Source organism: Lineus longissimus, chromosome 7 (genome assembly GCF_910592395.1).
Source record: "Lineus longissimus chromosome 7, tnLinLong1.2, whole genome shotgun sequence".
NCBI classification, from domain to species: Eukaryota; Metazoa; Nemertea; class Pilidiophora; order Heteronemertea; family Lineidae; genus Lineus; species Lineus longissimus.
This window is the reverse complement of record NC_088314.1, coordinates 16788444-16808042: the sequence shown is the minus strand read 5'-3', so window position 1 is coordinate 16808042 and position 19599 is coordinate 16788444. Positions and strand designations below refer to the sequence as shown.

At 38.6% G+C, this 19599-nt stretch overlaps 1 long non-coding RNA gene across 1 annotated transcript; it reads left to right on the top strand.

Moving 5' to 3' along the window:
- Positions 1-5397: 5397 nt before the first annotated feature.
- Positions 5398-11709, top strand: LOC135491703 (uncharacterized). The gene is made up of 4 exons (XR_010447868.1): positions 5398-6875; positions 7673-7747; positions 7889-7969; positions 8510-11709. It is a non-coding gene; the product is annotated as an uncharacterized LOC135491703 (long non-coding RNA).
- Positions 11710-19599: the final 7890 nt, after the last annotated feature.

The window sequence follows — 19599 nt, the reverse complement described above, 5'->3', positions numbered from 1 at the left end:
CTTATGCTGTAAATCAGAGGAATTGGGGGGTTTTTTTTAAAGATAAGATGTAGATTGTGAACTTATGCTGTATATCAGAGGAATCAGTTTTGCTGAAAAAAGATAAGAAAACCCTGACTAATAGAGGCCAGTGGAAAAATAACAAAATCTCTCACTTTAATGCATTGCCCTTGGACCATGTAAGCTCTTGTTGGTTGACATGATTCACCTAATCCAAACCATTAATATTTTGGTTCGTGCAAGTGACAGGGCATGTATTTGCATCATGCTGAACGACAGGGATTCCCATAGCATGAAATATAGGCAATTTCCAATCGCATGTTAGGCCTTGTCATTTGTACATTTCATTTTCCTTTTAGAAATGCTTTTGAAATTATTATTTGGCACATATATTTCATCACGTATAAATGTATTTTATATTTCATTGATGTAAATTGTGAATAATGTAGACTTGTGTTGTATATCAGAGGAAATAGTTTTGTTTAAAAAAAGATAAGAAAACCCTGACTAATAGAGGCCAGTGGAAAAATAACAAAATCTCTCACTTTAATGCATTGCCCTTTGACCATGTAAGCTCTTGTTGGTTGACATGATTCACCTAATCCAAACCATTCATATTTTGGTTCGTGCAAGTGACAGAGCATGTATTTGCATCAATCTGAACGACAGGGATTCCCATAGCATGAAATATAGGCCTTGTCATTTGTACATTTCATTTTTCAGTTTAGAAGTGCTTCTGAAATTATTATTTGGCACATATATTTCATAACTTTATATATCTTATAATTTCATTTATGTAGATTGTGAATAATGTAGACTTATGCTGTATATCAGAGGAATTAGTTTTGTTTAAAAAAGATAAGAAAACCCTGACTAATAGAGGCCAGTGGAAAAATAACAAAATCTCTCACTTTAGTGCATTGCCCTTGGACCATGTAAGCTCTTGTTGGTTGACATGATTCACCTAATCCAAACCATTCATATTTTGGTTCGTGCAAGTGACAGGGCATGTATTTGCATCATGCTGAACGACAGGCGTTCCCATAGCATGAAATATAGGCACTTTCCAATTGCGGGTTAGGCCTTTTCATTTGTACATCTCATCTTTCATTTTAGAAGTGCTTTTGAAATTATTATTTGGCACATATATTTCATAACTTTATATATCTTATGTTTCATTGATGTAAATTGTGAATAATGTAGACTTATGCTGTATATCAGAGGAAATAGTTTTGTTTAAAAAAAGATAAGAAAACCCTGACTAATAGAGGTCAGTGGAAAAACAACAAAATCTCTCACTTTAATGCATTGCCCTTGGACCATGTAAGCTCTTGTTGGTTGACATGATTCACCTAATCCAAACTATTCATATTTTGGTTCATGCAAGTGACAGGGCATGTATTTGCATCATGCTGAACGACAGGCGTTCCCATAGCATGAAATATAGGCAATTTCCAATTTCGGGTTAGGCCTTTTCATTTGTACATTTCATCTTTCATTTTAGAAGTGCTTCTGAAATTATTATTTGGCACATATATTTAATAACTTTATATATCTTATATTTCATTTATGTAGATTGTGAATAATGTAGACTTATGCTGTATATCAGAGGAAATAGTTTTGTTTAAAAAAAGATAAGAAAACCCTGACTATTAGAGGCCAGTGGCAAAATAACAAAATCATATAACTTTAATGCATTGCCCTTGGACCATGTAAGCTCTTGTTGGTTTATATGATTCACCTAATCCAAACCATTCATATTTTGGTTCATGCAAGTGACAGGGCATGTATTCGCATCATGCTGAATGACAGGCGTTCCCATAGCATGAAATATAGGCAATTTACAATTGCGGGTTAGGCCTTTACATTTGTACATCTCATCTTTCATTTTAGAAGTGCTTTTGAAATTATTATTTCGCACATATATTTCATAACTTTATATATCTTATAATTTCATTTATGTAGATTGTGAATAATGTAGACTTATGCTGTATATGAGAAGAATTAGTTTTATTTAAAAAAGATAAGAAAACCCTGACTAATAGAGGCCAGTGGAAAAATAACAAAATCTCTCACTTTAATGCATTGCCCTTGGACCATGTAAGCTCTTGTTGGTTGACATGATTCACCTAATCCAAACTATTCATATTTTGGTTCATGCAAGTGACAGGGCATGTATTTGCATCATGCTGAACGACAGGCGTTCCCATAGCATGAAATATAGGCAATTTACAATCGCATGTTAGGCCTTTTCATTTGTACATTTCATCTTTCATTTTAGAAGTGCTTCTGAAATTATTATTTGGCACATATATTTAATAACTTTATATATCTTATATTTCATTTATGTAGATTGTGAATAATGTAGACTTATGCTGTATATCAGAGGAAATAGTTTTGTTTAAAAAAGATAAGAAAACCCTGACTAATAGAGGCCAGTGGCCAAATAACAAAATCATATAACTTTAATGCATTGCCCTTGGACCATGTAAGCTCTTGTTGGTTGACATGATTCACCTAATCCAAACTATTCATATTTTGGTTCGTGCAAGTGACAGAGCATGTATTTGCATCATGCTGAACGACAGGGATTCCCATAGCATGAAATATAGGCAATTTCCAATTGCATGTTAGGCCTTGTCATTTGTACATTTCATTTTTCATTTTAGAAGTGTGTTTGAAATTATTATTTGGCACATATATTTCATAACTTTATATATCTTATAATTTCATTTATGTAGATTGTGAATAATGTTGACTTATGCTGTATATCAGAGGAATTAGTTTTGTTTAAAAAAGATAAGAAAACCCTGACTAATAGAGGCCAGTGGAAAAATAACAAAATCTCTCACTTTAATGCATTGCCCTTGGACCATGTAAGCTCTTGTTGGTTGACATGATTCACCTAATCCAAACCATTCATATTTTGGTTCGTGCAAGTGACAGGGCATGTATTTGCATCATGCTGAACGACAGGCGTTCCCATAGCATGAAATATAGGTACTTTCCAATTGCGGGTTAGGCCTTTTCATTTGTACATCTCATCTTTCATTTTAGAAGTGCTTTTGAAATTATTATTTGGCACATATATTTCATAACTTTATATATCTTATGTTTCATTGATGTAAATTGTGAATAATGTAGACTTATGCTGTATATCAGAGGAAATAGTTTTGTTTAAAAAAAGATAAGAAAACCCTGACTAATAGAGGTCAGTGGAAAAACAACAAAATCTCTCACTTTAATGCATTGCCCTTGGACCATGTAAGCTCTTGTTGGTTGACATGATTCACCTAATCCAAACTATTCATATTTTGGTTCATGCAAGTGACAGGGCATGTATTTGCATCATGCTGAACGACAGGCGTTCCCATAGCATGAAATATAGGCAATTTCCATTTGGGGGTTATGCCTGTTCATTTGTACATTTCATTTTTCATTTTAAAAATGCTTTTGAAATTATTATTTGGCACATATATTTCATCACGTATAAATGTATCTTATGTTTCATTGATGTAAATTGTGAATAATGTAGACTTATGCTGTATATCAGAGGAAATAGTTTTGTTTAAAAAAAGATAAGAAAACCCTGACTAATAGAGGTCAGTGGAAAAACAACAAAATCTCTCACTTTAATGCATTGCCCTTGGACCATGTAAGCTCTTGTTGGTTGACATGATTCACCTAATCCAAACTATTCATATTTTGGTTCATGCAAGTGACAGGGCATGTATTTGCATCATGCTGAACGACAGGCGTTCCCATAGCATGAAATATAGGCAATTTCCAATCGCATGTTAGGCCTTTTCATTTGTACATTTCATTTTTCATTTTAGAAATGTTTTTGAAATTATTATTTGGCACATATATTTCATCACGTAATGTATCTTATATTTCATTTATGTAAATTGTGAATAATGTAGACTTGTGCTGTATATCAGAGGAAATAGTTTTGTTTAAAAAAAGATAAGAAAACCCTGACTAATAGAGGCCAGTGGAAAAATAACAAAATCTCTCACTTTAATGCATTGCCCTTAGACCATGTAAGCTCTTGTTGGTTGACATGATTCACCTAATCCAAACCATTCATATTTTGGTTCGTGCAAGTGACAGGGCATGTATTCGCATCATGCTGAACGACAGGCGTTCCCATAGCATGAAATATAGGCAATTTCCAATTGCAGGTTAAGACTTGTCATTTGTACATTTCATTTTTCATTTTAGAAGTGTGTTTGAAATTATTATTTGCCACATATATTTCATCAGGTATAAACGTATCTTATATTTCATTTATGTAAATTGTGAATAATGTAGACTTGTGCTGTATATCAGAGGAAATAGTTTTGTTTAAAAAAAGATAAGAAAACCCTGACTAATAGAGGCCAGTGGCAAAATAACAAAATCATATAACTTTAATGCATTGCCCTTAGACCATGTAAGCTCTTGTTCTAATTTTCATCTGGACTATTGGGACGACAGACGTCTTTTAAGGGGGATTTCAAGCGTTACAAAACCAATGTTTAGGCTTTAAAAAAGGATTTCTATTGTTACGTCAGTAGTTTGTAAAGGAATCACAGATGGGCCAATGTCTCGGCCCATCTGTGATTCAGGGTAGGTCAGTAGGATAGTTATTATTGTAGCCCTGAAAAATTTTGTGGCAGGTTTTATTTGCAGTTGCCTTTGTTTTAGCATTCATTTTGCGAGTATATCTTGCAGAACTTGGGAGCCGTAATGCATGATGTATGGACAATGTTACAATTTGCGTCTGTTTAGTTGCAGACCTGGTTGAACCACAAAGACCACAAATCTGAAACGCCTGCAAAATTTTTCCACGATGCAGTATATAATTATCCATGTTTTAGAGTCAACTGACCTGCAAGTTCACAGACAATTGGTCAGTTTTGATGGCGAGACCCTGGGTTTTGTTAAATGTGTTGCTTAGGATAAGTCCAGGGTCTCTTGTTTTTATATTTGAATTATAAACTTTAGAAATCCACAATCACAGACTTGTTTGATCTTTCCTGCGTACCCATGTTGGCTATACATTTTTTGTCCCAAAGTTTTGTCTCCACAGAGGTTTGACCCGGTGTAAAAGGAATGGACGTCCTAGGAATGCAGGACCCCATACAATAGATGTGTATTGTCAACGAATGTGGTTAATGGTTTTGTTAGGGTTAGCTACATAATCTTCAGCAGAGGAGCTCGGCGACTCTATTCACTTTAACAAAAGGCCCGGACTTAGATTCCGGGAGGACTTGCATTTCTTTTACACCGGGTTTGCAACTTTAACATGGGTTGGGCAACCAAAATCTCTCATCCCGCCTTGTAGGAGGAATACTCCCTTGAGCGAAAAAGTCAAGTGAAGAGAGACTTCTGAAGAAGACGCAACTCAATTTGTTACGCGACGGATGTTAGGGCACTAACATTGGAATGGCCGAGACGGGGTCAGTCGTCCTCCGCGAGAGGGCGTACTTTACAAATTAACGACGATTTCCCTTGCGTTTGGACACTGTCTTGTCGCTGCTTTTCGTGCTTTTGCCGCGGTTATACTAGCATGAGTAATTTGTGCCATTTCATTTTATTTGTTCCGAAATAATAGCGTTGGGATTGCTGTTCGCCATCATGTAATCGGTAAATATTATTGCTTTACGGTCTGGATGATTTAGGGAAAAGTATAGTAGAAGACGAACAAGTTTTTTTCGTTGATTCTGTGGGAAAAAGACGCTTACCCGTAGCTGTAGGCGTAGGCCTACCGGTACCACTGGTGTGTGCCGCTTACATCATCATTCATGCAATCAATGCATGGCGTGTGTGTCATTAAATTGTGTGCAGACTTAAGACTACAGCATAGGCGTTCAGGCTACAGGCTACATCATGTCTGTGTTAGCCTAGTGTCACTCTCAGCTCAGTCTAAATCTGTGGCTGTTAAAAAAATGGGTGTGCGTTAATCATGATATTGTATTACCAACACATCGTGGAGTATATACTCTATATATCGGTACTAGGCCTAGGTCTATATCACCACTTAGGGAATAGACGAATTCGAAGAAGACGAAATCGGTGCCAAAACAAATCGAATGCGCACACTCAGAATACGTCAGAAGGCCTAGTATTAAGCCGACTTCGGACAATTGATGCCTAGAGAGACACGGCGATCCTTTGTTCAAGGGTCAGTGCAAACTTCTTCGAATTCGTCCATCAACGTAATGACGTAACTCGTGAGATAACGAGGAGTAGTGGTGAAACAATATTGCGCAATGTTATTTTGGTAGAAGGTTGTGGCAGTGAAGGGACTGTGTGCATGCACTTGAGGGAGTGTGTTCATCCAGATAGGCCTGTTTTTGAAGAAGAGGAATCGGTTATCACCAAAACAAACTTCTTCGAATTCGTCTTTTTATAGGCCCTTTGCAGCATTGCCAGGTACGCGGGCACCACCTAGGTTCGCCAAAACAAACCATGTTTACAATAGATCTTCACAGAAAAGGATGCACATTGGCTCGAGACCACGATTCGAAAGTTGGTCAGCGGGTAGCACATGTGTGCACAGTATGATGCACTGTCAAGATGTTTTACAAAATACAATTTTTTTAAGGATATTTGATTGACGGGACGCAATAGCATCGGCCAGCATCACCATGACGGCATGAAAGAGGCTCGGCATCTCCAACACATATCGTTTAAGTTTCAAATCAATTGCAAAACAAATTCTACCACTTACATGTATTTCTTTTTGTTTTGTAGATTATGATTGCATTGGGTTACCAAATCTTGGTAACTCATGTTTTTTAAATGTGGCGTTGCAGGCCCTCCGTGCCACCCTGGGGTTTTTAATGCCACTCGTGCCCACACTCAGTGTTTTGAAGAATGTAAAATCCGTAAGTATTTACTAAAATTTTAATACAGCCTTTTATTTTACAATAAAATACTGTCACTGCTGTTAAGTCCATTCATGATAAATTATTTGTCCGCATCGTTTTTGGACTATGGATAATGGAGTGTAAACGAGTGGACTGGATGGTCAAACTTTTTCAATACAAATTTTTGATTTAATTGATCTGTTATCGCTTGGAATTGAAAGTCATGGCATCGGTCGTTAGTTTTTTAAAACTGCTTGTCATTTTTTGGCATGTGATATTTGACCCTTTAGATCCTAACCGGCCGATATCCGGCCACTGATTTTTGTCTAGTTCCCTAGCTGCCTGCCAGTACGTACCTAATCTCAAGCAACACCATCGCCATCATAAAACTAAGGCTGGTTTCGGGCGGTTTAGGGATCTATTGATGAAATAATATTAGTGAAATTGATTAGCTGTCTTGTACATGGGGGGGGGGCATTTGGAGGTCTTTTAGGGTGAAAATTGCTGAAATACTGGGAAACACTAAAAAATTTCAAGGATTTAAAGAGTTAAAACAGAATAAATCTTTTTTTCATCTGAGTTGGGCTTTGTGCTGGGTCAAACTTCTTTTCTTAAAATTCATACATGTATGATGTATCACAAGCTCAGCTCCTGCATCATTCAGTCCATAAAACTTTTTACTTCTCGTGCTACATATGTAAAGGCAAAAAAGGTTTGACTGTCATTGTCTACTCTTAGACTGCCGCAGAAAGGTTTCGTGATGAATATGATTGTCGAAATGTTTTCAAAGGATTCAAATTGTTATTTTTTTGCAGCGTGTGTGATAAACATGTGTAAAGAAACCTTTCGCAAGAAGCCAGAAGAGCTTTACAACAATCTTGGACTGGGAGGTAAGAAACATGCAATTTTTAAATTGCCTTTTAACCATTCATGTCTTCTCCATCAGTTCATCTTCCGACTTCGTCATGGACAATTTGCACAGCAAACAGCAATTAGATACCTTTCATTTTACAAATGTTATGTTATTTCAGATGGAGGCCATCATAAACTTCTTGTGGGATGAGTTGCCGCAGACAGAGATGAAAACCATGATGAATGTCTGTGTGCCAGAGGTGGGTCTGAAATTTGACAAATGGTCAGCCTAATTGATGGTATCTCTCCATGAAAGTACAGCACATGACAGGCGAGAAACTTGAAGCGAATTGGCTTAAACTGACCGGCTGCAACCAAATACAGTGCCTAGAGATAATTTTGAATCACTTCATGCATTGTCCTGTGGATAGTTATGAAACAATAAAAGACCTACGTACAGAGATGGGTACATTTTCAGGCATATGAAATAATTTGTGCTCAGAGGAACGCAGTGGCACAACGTTTGCGCATCAACATTGTGATCGGGAGGTCCTGGGTTCAATACCCGGCAGGTGCCACTTTGTAATGCTTACCTTCTGGATGGATAGGCTGGGTAATGAAAGCTCTTTTAAAACGCCATATAAAACCCCTTGTTATTATCGTTGTTTGGACTGATTTTGTTGGGAAACACGAAAATATGTCACTTGATTGTCCATTGCATTCTTATAATACACTTAATTTGTTATCAAAGTAACATTATCATCACATCATAGATGAAATTTTATAATTTGATTTTCCAGGCTATGATTTGTTTAGTACAACAATGGGAGGGACTTAACAAAATTGAGGCGGGAATGTTCTTGAGGCAGTGTCGGTGCATGGAAAAAACGGAAACCTTGGATTAAGGATTTATTTCATAGTGAATTACACAATCACAAATGGATTACACACGTTCTGGATTAGACTAGTTCCTGCTGCAACTGACATTTTTGCAGGTGCCCAACCGTAGGCGACTTCTTGATGTCTTCCTTGGATATTACATGATATTATGTCATTTTCGCCAACATCGTGTTTTGGCGCCAAGACGTTTGTTCCTAGAACGATTGATTTAAATGCCGAATGTGGTCAGTTTTAATTTATATCGCTGGTGTCTACCCAAACAATTTTAGATGCTTTCTGCTGAATCTTCTACTACTACTGTTTTTACTGGGGTTTCGATGTTTTTTGGTGGAGTGTGACTCTAAAGAAATAGGCAGCTTTTTATGCCCCCGCCAATGCGTAAAGCATTGCGGAGGCATTAGGTTTTACCGATGTCTGTCAGCCGGTAGGCGTCAGGCGTCTGTAAACTTTTTTTTCTCGCTCATTTTAAGGAGAACGCTTTTAGCGATAACCACGAAACCATTTTTGTGGGTTGACCTTTACTAAAGGAAGGTTCCTTTCGAAAACAGGCTCGTCCCGATTGTCAATATATGGCCACCAGGGCGGCGTGCTTGAAATCGGTTTCCGTCAATTGCGAGGAGAACCATTTTTGTGATTAAATTCATTTTTATGCCCCCGACAATTCGTAATGCATTGCGGAGGCATTATGTGTTACCGATGTCCATGCGTCCGTCCGTCTGTGCATCTATTAGCCGTCTGTAAACTTTTCGTTTCCGCTCATTTTAACAAGAACGCTTTGAGTAATAACCATGTAACTTTTTATATGGGTAGAAAAAGATAACGTGTACAGCGGGCATTTACAGACCAATAACTCTTTCACGATGTCAACTAAACCCAGTCAGCTACGACACCAGCTGCCCAGGGTTGTCTGAAAAACACTTCACTTTCCTAATACTCCAACTCAATGTGCTCAGGGAGGCATATGCCACACCCTGCGTTGCTCTTGTTATTGCAGTATTTTTGTTCTTCCTCTGGTTCACCTATAAACTATTTTTCCAATCTCCAATCATGTTTGATGCTTTAGCCATTTTGTTTCAGCTCTTAGATAGTAGAAAAACGTGTTATTCATTATTTCTAGTAGCACAAGTCCTGGCACGAAATACCTTTCCCGCCATAATATCAGTACCAATACGTCACAGGGTAGGTCCTAACTCCAGGAAACGCCTTACTAGTGCATTGTCCTAACTCCAGGAAACGCCTTACTGGTGCATTGTTCCACGTGAAAAGGGTCACTGCTTGGAGAGCTAAATGGGGTCAACATCAGAAAAGCGCAATAATTCAGTCTTTGGAATGTTTCCTTTTTTTGTGCAATTTGTTGATGGAAACTACTTATGTAGAACAGGAGGTGACTGGGCAGCGGACAGCTGGGTAATATTGCCCTTAATAATGCCTATGGTCCTTTAATAATTTTGGTACCAACCCAAGTGCTTGAAGTGGTTGGAATACCATAACCTATGCAGACACGTGAGAGCCATTTACACGGAACCAGTGATCTTGATCGATCCAGATCATTCTAGAACGGTTTGCTGCGTTTAACCTCTTAACTCCCAAAACTTGAAAATCACGGGATCCCAGGGTGGTCACGTGGTTGCAAAATTGGGTCCGAATTTCACGATGTGTAGTGCCCGCATACAACCGCCCAAGTCCGGTAACGAGGCACCATCTACCTAGGCATGCTCTTACTGACCCTACTGTACATCAAACACGCTAAAACCAGCAATAAAATAGCGTCCCAGCTCAAGGGAATAAAAATATCACTGAGACAGACCTGTCGGTCGTTGGGAAAAAACGTTATTTCAAAATGACCGACTGGTCGGTCACCGGGATTCAAGAGGTTGACTGCACACCATTGTCCATTGGTCATTCGGCAAGAAACACAATGTTTAAGTTTTGAATATAAAGTTAAAATAAAAGATTGAGGTGTGTCGTGTCATCAAGCCATGTGTGTATTCATTTACGCGACACTCGTTAATCATCTTCTGTAGGAGTAATCTGGGAAAGTTTTGAAAAATGGCGTCCATAAAGCACATTTACATTCTTCGCTCGTGCCTCATCTCAACTAGAGCCCTTTGACGAGAGATAATGGCTTTTTCTTGCATTTATCTGAAAAACTTTACTTTCCTGAGAAATGTGACAATGCCCAAGTTGTGGGGTAATTACACATTTCTTCAAGTCCCAAGATAACTGGTGGTTCTGCGACTGTTCTCATATGAGTTAAACGAAGAATCTTGTCTTAAATCGGCTTTTATTCTCCAAGATCGAGCTTGTACATCTTCACAAATCCGTGTTGTCCCCGAATAAATTCCGGGACAGCCGTGAGACAGTCCGAAGACAGTCACAATCTACTACATTTAAATTACATGTACCCTTTTATCCAATAACATTCATTGAGTTAAGTTGAAATCAGCGTGACAGTGAACTGAATGGCTGCAAGAATTTCCAGTAAGTACTTGTACCGGTAATATTTTTATCTGACAACAACCGTTTTTGGGCCTTTTGGAGCTTATTTGACCTTATTATATGAGAGTAGTAGACAGATCAAGTTGTTTGTAATGACTGACATAATTTTAAAAGCCCTTGTCCTGCAATTGCCACCGTGATAATGTATCTCAAATGCCCCAGCCACATATGCACAAATGATAATCATGTTGGGCAAAATTAAATGTGTTGTGAATATTGAAAGTTCAAGTGTGAACACATTATGTAAAAGTGTGGAATTACACAGCGAGAACTGTATAATCCCAGTGAATGATTTTTATACATTGAAGTCATGAATTGAGTGTGAATTTTATCCTGATACTCAAAGGCAGAAAGGGAATTGAAGATAGTGACAAAAAATGGTATTTTTTCCTAATGTTAAGTTGGGATCGTGGGATTATTGATTTCTGCCCGTTTCTAGTATTGTGAGGATGTATTTGGTCATTTGTTTTGATGCATGAATGATGTAACCCGGATCGCAATTATTGAAAAATGTGTTTAGAAACTTCATTTGTAGTTGAGTGTTTAAATCTGTTACTTCTAATGCTTTTAAAGTCTTGAATAAGGGTTTGGTGTGGGCAATGAGCAGAGCAGATAATAATAGTGAAATGACCTGAAATCTATCGCCTTGTCTTTTATCTTTTTCACCTGAAGTTCATTTCTACGACTCTTCTTTGTATCACAGTGACATCTCTGTGAGACCACCTTGTTGTCTGTTAAAGACTTTGAGGCGCCATGTGGGAATTAAATTATTTGACGAAATCATTTGAAATAAGCAAATTATATCGAAATAAATGAGTGAACGAAGTCAAGATTATTTCCAAACCATAAATTTGCTTATTCTAATTGTATTCAAACCATTTACTGTTCCTATCGATATTGTTTCAAACAATGAATTTGCTCTCTTTTGATTATATTCATCCAATCAAACAACGTAACTTTATTGTTTTCAAATAATACATTTTCTGAATATCCGTGGTTACAAATAATCAAACTGTCTCGAAATGATGGTTTGTTAAATAATCAAAATTAAAAAAGTCATGGTTTCTCAAACCAGGAAATTGTCCATTGCATTGGATGATAAACAATCACGCACAAAATCATTATTTCCAAACTATTACTTTAACAAACTAATTGTTTCAAATCATGAAAGTATGCACGAAATTATTTGTATACAATCTAATTGTACTCATCTAATGTTGATTATTTGCATCCCATCAACGTTTTTTCAAACCATGAAAACGCGAACTCTTATTTTTCCATCCAATCATTTCCAAAAGTCATTGTTTCCATCCAAGCAAAACTACGTTCATGGTATGCGCACATGGTTTGCGCAGTAGACGGGTTTTATTAAGTTCAAACTCAAACCCGTCTACTGCGCAAACCATGTGCGCATACCATGAACGTAGTTTTGCTTGGATGGAAACAATGACTTTTGGAAATGATTGGATGGAAACAATCAGAGTTTGCATTTTCATGGTTTGAAAAAACGTTGCTGGGATGCAAATAATCAACATTAGATGAGTACAATAAGATTGTATACAAATAATTTCGTGCATACTTTCATGATTTGAAACAATTAGTTTGTTAAAGTGATGGTTTGGAAATAATGATTTTGTGCGTGATTGTTTATCATCCAATGCAATGGACAATTTCCTGGTTTGAGAAACCATGACTTTTTAATTTTGATTATTTAACAAACCATCATTTCGAGACAGTTTGATTATTTGAAACCACGGATATTCAGAAAATGTATTATTTGAAAACAATAAAGTTACGTTGTTTGATTGGATGAATATAATCAAAAGAGAGCAAATTCATTGTTTGAAACAATATCGATAGGAACAGTAAATGGTTTGAATACAATTGGAATAAGCAAATTTATGGTTTGGAAATAATCTTGACTTCGTTCACTCATTTATTTCGATATAATTTGCTTATTTCAAATAATTTCGTCAAATAATTTAATTCCCACATGGCGCCTCATAAAAGACTGCACACCAAGACATGGCTCCATAAGCAATATCTCTTTGAGAACATCTTGGTGTCTGATTAGGACTGCATACCGAAGACTTCCCTCCATAAGGAACTCTCTAGACTCTATGAGAAAATATTGTTGACCGATTGGGACACCACACTGAAGACATGCCTACACACCTTTGAGACCACATGAACACATGTCTCAATGAGCGACATCCATTTGAGACCCCCTTTTTAGCTCACCTCTTAGCAGAGGTGAGCTTATCCCATACCGTGGCGTCCGTCGTCCGTCGTCGTCGTCGTCGTCGTCGTCGTCGTCGTCCGTCGTCCGTTAGCAGGGCACGTTTCGTAACTGTTAGAGCTATTGAGTTGAAACTTGGTACACATGTACCCTTATGTAATGACACCTTGGAGACCAAGTTTCAGTCCGATTCGTTTCATGGTTTGGCCACCAGGGGGCCAAACGTTAAAAGTGAAAATATGCAATATCTCCCTTAATAGTAGTCGGGAAATTTTGAAAAAAATATGGTAGGTACTTCTGGCAAAGGTGCATCATATATCCTCCGGGTTTTTGATTTGACCTCCTTTTCAAGGTCACAGAGGTCAAATGGTGTAAATTGGCCGTTAGGATGTAACGATGGCACGTTTCTAAACTGCAATGACTATTGATACCAAATTTGGTACACATTTACCCCTTAGTCAGGTGATCTCAGGGACCGAAGTTTGGTCCAATATGATTCACCACTTGACCACCAGGGGGCAAAATCCAAAAACCTTAAAAATGTGATTATTCCTTAACTTCTTGCCCGATTGCCACCAATTTGATATCATGGGTACATCTAACCACCATACAGTATATGTCACACAGGTTTTTAATTTGACCTTCTTGTCAAGGTCACAGAGGTCAAATGGCGTAAATTCGCCGTCAGGCCGTAACTATGGCACGTTTCTTAACTGCAATGACTATTGATCACAAATTAAGTACACATGTACCCCTTGGTCAGGTGATCTCAGGTACCGAAGTTTGGTGCGATCTGATTTGCCGATTGGCCTCCAGGGAGGGGGCCAAATCCTAAATTCTTCAAAATGCCATTATTCCTATTAATGACTTGCCCGATTGGCACCAATTTTATATCATAGGTACATCTAATTCTAACAACCATTCAATGTGTCACCCGGGTCTTCTTTGATTTGACCTACTTTTCAAGGTCACAGAGGTCGAATGTACTGTAAATTGGCCATTTTGGGGAAATTGTAATTGCTTGGACCTACATCAAACTTAACACTACATGACACAATACCATGCTCTTTATCCATCTTTCCTACAGCATGAGGTGAGCACAATGGCCCTGGCCATTTCATTGTCTGATCAGGACAGCACACCATAGTCTCCATAAGTGACATCTCAATGAGACCACCTTGTTGTCTGTTGCATGCAGCACGCACACTGAAGATGTGCGTCCATAAAGGACATCTCTATGAGACCATCTTGTTGTCTGCTTGGACAAGACATGTCTCTATAAGTGACATCTATATGAGGACACCTTGTTGGCTGATTGTGACAAGACATTGAAGACGTGTCTCCATAAAAGACATCCATTCGAGAGCACACTGAAGACTTGCCTCAAAAAGGGACATGTATTAGAGACCATCTAGTTGTCTGATTGAGACAAGACATGTCTTCATAAGTGATGTATGTATGAGGACACCTTGTTGGCTGATTGTGACAGCACTTTGAAGACCTGTCTCTATAAGTGGCATCCCTTCGACAGCCAGAGCATGCTCCGCACAAAACAGTGAACTCTTCACTGTCTCAATTTTCCGCTTACACAGTAGACAGTTTACAGTTGGCCAGATGCTTTCGCCGCCTATTATCCGCTTCTTGAACAGACAATGAGTGGGGCCATACGTGAGACAAAAAGTTACCAGATTGTGACTCGTGGCTGTTAATGATAGGACCCCGACCCCTGATCAATGCCAAACTTTATATGTGAGACAAAAAGTTACCTGATTGTGACTTACGGCTGGGAATGATGGGATCCCGACCCATGACCACTGCCAAACTTTATATGCGAGACAAAAAGTTACCAGATTGTGACTCGTGGCTGTGAATGATAGGACCCCGACCCCTGATCACTGCCAAACTTTATATGTGAGACAAAAAGTTACCAGATTGTGACTTACGGCTGGGAATGATGGGACCCCGACCCATGTCCACTGCCAATCTTTATACGTGAGACAAAAAGTTACCAGATTGTGACTCGTGGCTGGGAATGATAGGACCCCGACCCATGATCATTGCCAAAATTCATACTTGAGACAAAAATTTACCAGATTGTGACTGGCGGCTGGGAATGAGAGGACCTAACCGCCCCAACCCCTCATACTCCTGGCACATAGGGGAAAAAGGTCTCTTAATGTGACATGTTGTTGGAAATGATACCGCCTGTAGCCGCCCATCCTAACTGCTAAAATGAAATAAAAGAGTCAAAATTTCAAATTCAAATTGATTTATTGATTGATTATCTATTCGGCTACAGTCAAAAACTATATATATAGTACAAATTAAAAACACGTGGTCATTCAACAATATTCCAGAATATTCAATGGTATTCTTCGTTGCGCAGAGAATGTGCGCAAAAGCAAACACACAGTAGAATGTTCACTGATTAATGCGATATCGACAACAGTGAAATGCTCTACTGTTGTATAGTAGAGAGTACGTTGCGACAGCACACTAAAGACTTGCCTCAAAAAGGGACATGTCTTTGAGACCATCTAGTTGTCTGGTTAAGACAAGACATGTCTCCATAAGTGACATATGTATGAGGACACCTTGTTGGCTGATTGTGACAGCACATTGAAGACTGGTCTCTAGTGGCATCCCTTCGAGAGCACACTGAAAACTTGCCTCCAAAAGGGACATCTTGTTGATACCATCTTGTATTCTGATTGAGACAAGACTATGTTTCCATAAGTGACATCTATATGAGGACACCTTGCTGATTGGGACAGCACATCGAAGACTTGCCTCCAAAAGGGACATCTCTTTATGACAATCTTGTTGTCTGATTGAGACAAGACAGTCATGTGTCCATAAGTGACACCTCCATGCGACATTTTGTTGACTTATTGGGAGGGCACACTGAATACTTGTCTCTATAAATATCATCTCTATGAGACTATCTTGTTGATTGATTGGGACAGCACACTGAAGATTTGTCTCCATCAGGAATATAACAGAAAAGAGGCAGCGGAAGGGGCTCTTTAGATAATGGCTGAAATTACAGCTGAAATTATTTCCATTTGATCATATTTTGTTGGTAGGGCATAGATCTCAACATAATTTAGCATTCGGTGCAAATCGACTACGTTTGGAGGGTTCAAATGGACCCTTTCAATATTGGGCGGGGAACTTTTTGGGGCTATTTTCAAAAAATGTCAATTAAAAAAAAACAATTACCGTGCGATGGACATACCAGTTTTATATGAATAAATGATTTTTCCAGATCATTTCCACCAAAAAAAAGTATATTTGCCGTATTCTACTGATAAATCAAGTACTAAGGGTTGGGGTCTATAAGGATTTTCAGTTAAAGTTAACCGAAAAACCTAAAATTATGAATTATAGTTTTTTTTATCTGTTTTTGGTATTAGGGGATTACAAATAATGAAATGCACTAAAACTAAGATGTTCAGTGTGAATTACAGAAGATATAAGGCTTAGAATTAGATCGGTCGAAAAGGGCCAAAATAAGACTTAATGCAATACGCCTAAGATACGCCTAAAATCACCTCATCCACTGGGACAATTTCCTGATATATTCCCAATTCTGCACAGATCTAATTCAAGACCAACGGTCTTTTACATTTTTCTCGGTTGTTGATGGTGCCCAAAGAGTTGAAAATGTCTGTGTTTATACGGTGTATTCCTGTTTCGCCTATTCCTGTTCCGCCTATTCCTGTTTCGCCTATTCCTGTTTCGCCTAATTCCTGTTCCGCCTAATTCCTGTTTCGCCTAGTCCTGTTTCGCCTAATTCCTGTTTCGCCTATTCCTGTTTCGCCTAATTCCTGTTTAGCCTATTCCTGTTTCGCCTATTCAAATGTATTGCTAACCTCCCCACAGACGTAGGAATATGAACCGTCCCTTACTGACCGACCAAACCCGAGGAGAGCCACATATGTACGCATTGACGAACGCATGTTACGCCTCAAAGAACAATACGTCAATGGAGAGAGGGACATAATGAGTTACGTTGATGCCATCAGTTACCTTGTCTGACATAATATCATGATATGTATTTTCCACCTTGTTTGACTTTATATGTGCTGTACCTACATGTATATTATGACATGGGTTTTACAGCTGATTTTGATCAAATAATTATGAGAATGTACAATATTCTGTATTTTTATCAAAAACTCATGAATTCAGTTTTCATAAAATAAACGACTGCTTTACTTTACTTAATCTATTAGTTTTTACTGTGTGTCAGTATGGTCCTATGGTCCTATGGTCAAATAAGTCCCAGACTGTCCCCGCTTTCAAGGTGACTCTTTCAAAACGGTCATGGCATGGTTTGTTAACAAAGTTGATGGCATTTGATTAGTCAAATTGTCATCACATCGTTAACATCATCCAATTGTCCCCTCACATTTTCCCCATAAAATGGACATGCATCCCTAAGTTTCCCCGTGGGAGAGTCGATTTATTGTAGGGGTACTGGAAAGTAGGCGAAACAGGAATAGGCGAAACAGGAAATAGGCCAAACAGGAAATAGGCCAAACAGGAAATAGGCGAAAAAGGAATAGGCGGAACAGGAATAGGCGGAACAGGAATAGGCGAATCAGGAATAGGCGAAACAGGAATTTTGTAGGCGAAACAGGAATAGGCGAAACAGAAATAGGCGAAACAGGCATAAACCGTTTATACACGTGCATTTATTTACACCTAAAATACATAGTCTCAGGGCAGCTAGTGTGCGCGCAGCTAACACGCGCACATGAGCCTGCGGCTCCTAACGGCCAACCCTAAAACCAACTACTGCTTTTAGCGTTATTCCAATGTTAGTGCCCTCACAAACGTCTTTCTTGATGTCAGTCCAACATTTTAAAAAGAATCTAATGGTCACAGTTAAATTGGCAATATCTACCTTATCATAATTTTTCTCCCCGCCCTCACAAGGAGGAATTATTTTACAGTCAAATTGACCTGCTTTGCCTGTAAAACCATGACATTTTTGCTGTACTGTACATTGAGGGAGATCATTTTGTGGTGGGGGTGGGTCTGAAGTTAAGAGGGGTCATGGAGGCCTTTAACGCGCAAATCGATGTTTGAGAATGACATGTTCGTTTTACCCTCAATACCACGTACAGAAGGTCTTTTGGGCTGGATCTGTCTCATCCTAAGTACATCTTTGACAATAAAAGACGAACCACTGGTGCACATTAAATTGAAGTTACCACCCATGAACTGGTTTATTGAGACCATGCATTGATTTCAGGCGAGACTCCATTCGAGTACAACCCGCAAGCTGATTGGTTCACTACAGTAGCAGGACCTAATCCCTTTTCCCATTCATCTTTTTCTCACCCTCCTGACGCATTTCTTGAGTTTAAATTGCAAATCTGCTCCTTAGAGACCTTGAAATTACATCACACTCCAAGTTGGTCCAATAATATTGCAAAAGAGACCGGATTTTTGCAAACGCGCAAATGCGATAGGATTTTCTGGCAAATCAGGACAATTTGATAACTCACGCTGAAACATTTTAAGGGCTCCCGGCCAAAACAATCTAAGTCACCTCTTCCAACTTTTCAAGAGCGGCCAAAAACATATTTTCCCTCTACAATATGCCTAAATTGCGGACTTCTAAGACTCTACATAAGGACTTCGTCACTGCTGAATATGTACGTGCGCGTCTCTCAATTAGGGACAGGTCGACTATCGCGAAACTACGAAATGCAACATTCCTCTTGAACTGGGCAGGTATTGTGGACTGCCGATAGAATAGCGAATTTGCCCGAACGTGAACTGTAACAAAAGAGACCGGATTTTTGCAAACGCGCAAATGCGATAGGATTTTCTGGCAAATCAGGATAATTTGATAACTCACGCTGAAACATTTTAAGGGCTCCCGGCCAAAACAATCTAAGTCACCTCTTCCAACTTTTCAAGAGCGGCCAAAAACATATTTTCCCTCTACAATATGCCTAAATTGCGGACTTCTAAGACTCTACATAAGGACTTCGTCACTGCTGAATATGTACGTGCGCGTCTCTCAATTGGGGACAGGTCGACTATCGCGAAACTACGAAATGCAACATTCCTCTTGAACTTGGCAGGTATTGTGGACTGCCGATAGAATAGCGAATTTGCCCGAACGTGAACTGTAACAAAAGAGACCGGATTTTTTGCAAACGCGCAAATGCGATAGGATTTTTCTGGCAAATCAGGACAATTTGATAACTCACGCTGAAACATTTTAAGGGC